Genomic DNA, 2,302 nt, shown 5'->3' on the forward strand with positions numbered 1-2,302 from the left:
TTTTTAAACAGAAAATTTAACAAGACTTTAAAACAAAGATCCAAAGTATTTTTATCACATCCTGACGACGTGTTTGCTGAGTGACTGGAGGGGCATTCTCTGTACTTTGCAAAGGAAGAAAGACAAAGAGAGACAGATCATGAAGCCCCACCTGTTCTGAGACCTGAGAGGTGAAACGGAGATGACATGATACCCCTGGAAAGCCCACGCATACAGCTTGAAGCCCATAGTAGGTGCTGTTAAAGTGCCCGTGGAAATCAAGACAAACACCCAAACGAAAGAGCTGTTTCTGATGATCATTTATTCACACTTATTCACACCATCGGTGTAGGAGGGTCTGCACCAAGGACCACACACAACACAGAAGGGAGTAAGATGTGGCCCGTGCCTTCAAGACTAGTAGACAGAAGAATACAGAAATAATTGAATTAAACTGGTACATTTGAGCAGCTAAATTATACCTGTTGTTGTTTCTGAACTCTGCACCTCCTTTTCAGGGCACCATTTCCAATTCTCAAGCATCACTGCACTGGCAGCCGGGAAAATGTGTGCTAACATGAAATGTGAGGAGTATTCTGCGGGAGGGTGGATAAATGCAAGGGTATTTGTCAACACCTGTTGGGTGCCAATGACAAGTCCCAACTCATAGGAACATAAACAAAAAGGCAAATGCGTTGGCTTACATAATTGGGAAGAACTGGAGACCCAAATGGACAACAAAAGAACCCGCCCCTTCGGGGAAACACCAAATGCCACACGACACCAGTGCAGCCGGAGGGCCGGGAGGACCCTGAGGATTAGGAGGCCAGGGCGGCTTCCGCGGAGGATTCGGCAGCGGTCTTAGGGGCCGTGGTCGTGGTTGAGGCCCCTGGGCTCGTTGAGTAAAGCTGAAGACAAGGATTGGATCCCCATCACCAAGCTGGGCCGCCTGGTTAAGGACATGAAGATCAAGTCCCTGGAGGGGATCTACCGGTTCTCCCTTCCCATTAAAGAATCCGAGATCACTGACTTTTTCCTGGGCGCATCCCTAAAGGATGAGGTTCTAAAGATCATGCCAGTGCAGAAGCAGACTCAGGCTTTGGTTGCTATTGGGGACTACAATAGTCATGTTGGTCTTGGTATTAAGTGCTCCAAGAAAGTAGTCACTGCCATCCGAGGGCCCATCATCTTGGCCAAGCTGTCCATTGTCCCCGAGGGAACAAGATTGGCAAGTCCCACACTGTTCCGTGCAAAGTGACAGGCTACTGTGGCTCTGTGTTGGTGTGACTCATCACTGCCCCCAGAGGCACTGGCATCGTCTCTGTTCCTGTGCCTAAGAAGCTGCTGCTGATGGCCGGTGTTGATGACTGCTACACATCAGCCAGGGGCTGCACTGCCACCCTGGGCAACTTTGCCAAGGCCACCTTTGATGCCATCTCCAAGACCTACAGCTACCTGACCCCCGACCTCTGGAAAGAGACTGTGTTCACCAAATCTCCTTATCAGGAATTCACTGACCATCTTGTGAAAACTCACACCAGAGTGTCTGTTCAGACGACCCAGGCTCCAGCTGTGGCCACCACATAAGGGTTTTTATACAAGAAAAATAAAGTGAACTAAATCCGTTAAAAAAAAAAAAAAAAAGAACCCGCCCCTCCATGGCATCTTGTCTTCATTGTTTTCATGAACAAAGTCTTAAATCTGGTGCCAAATCTGGTGGCTACATTCAGTCCTTCCTACTTATAGGAATCAGCTACCCATGCCAATATAGAAAAAAAAAATCAGTTCTCTAATGGGAAACAGAAAATGGGTTTGACCTTTCCAAGAGCCCCATCCAATTGAATAGATGTTCAGCACGGAGGACAGAGAAGAAAGCAATATTGGACTGCAGCCACTAGAACCCTGCACACACTTTGGTCCCACAAGTCTCTGAATAAGGACAGCTTGGACCCCAAGCAAAGCTCAACTCTGGGCATCATCAAACTGTAGAACTGAATAGCACCATAGCACTGAGGTCCAACAGAGGTAGATATGTCCACGGTAGAATAGATTGAGGTGGCTGAGGTGTTACCAGGACAGAGAAAAAAAAAAGCTCAGGACACAGAAATGGACCTGGCTTGAATCTTAGCTCAGCCTCTTCATATTGGTGAGCTTTTCTGAGTTGACAACTCCTCATCCATTAAGTAGGAATGATGATACTTGCCTCATAAGTGGTAGGGAACACTAAAGAGCCTAACTCAGACACAATTGTGTTGTTTAATTCCATATCCTTTTTCATCTTCAGTATCCTCTCTTCTAATTCTCAAGCCCTGGGTTATCCATC

At 47.0% G+C, this 2,302-nt stretch overlaps 1 pseudogene; it reads left to right on the forward strand.

Annotated features, from left to right (window-relative positions):
• Positions 1-336: 336 nt before the first annotated feature.
• On the forward strand, positions 337-1,611 carry LOC114691217 (annotated as a pseudogene).
• The last annotated feature ends 691 nt before the right edge of the window (positions 1,612-2,302 follow it).

The sequence above is a fragment of the Peromyscus leucopus genome, chromosome 7 (genome assembly GCF_004664715.2).
Source record: "Peromyscus leucopus breed LL Stock chromosome 7, UCI_PerLeu_2.1, whole genome shotgun sequence".
In the NCBI taxonomy this organism is placed as follows: Eukaryota; Metazoa; Chordata; class Mammalia; order Rodentia; family Cricetidae; genus Peromyscus; species Peromyscus leucopus.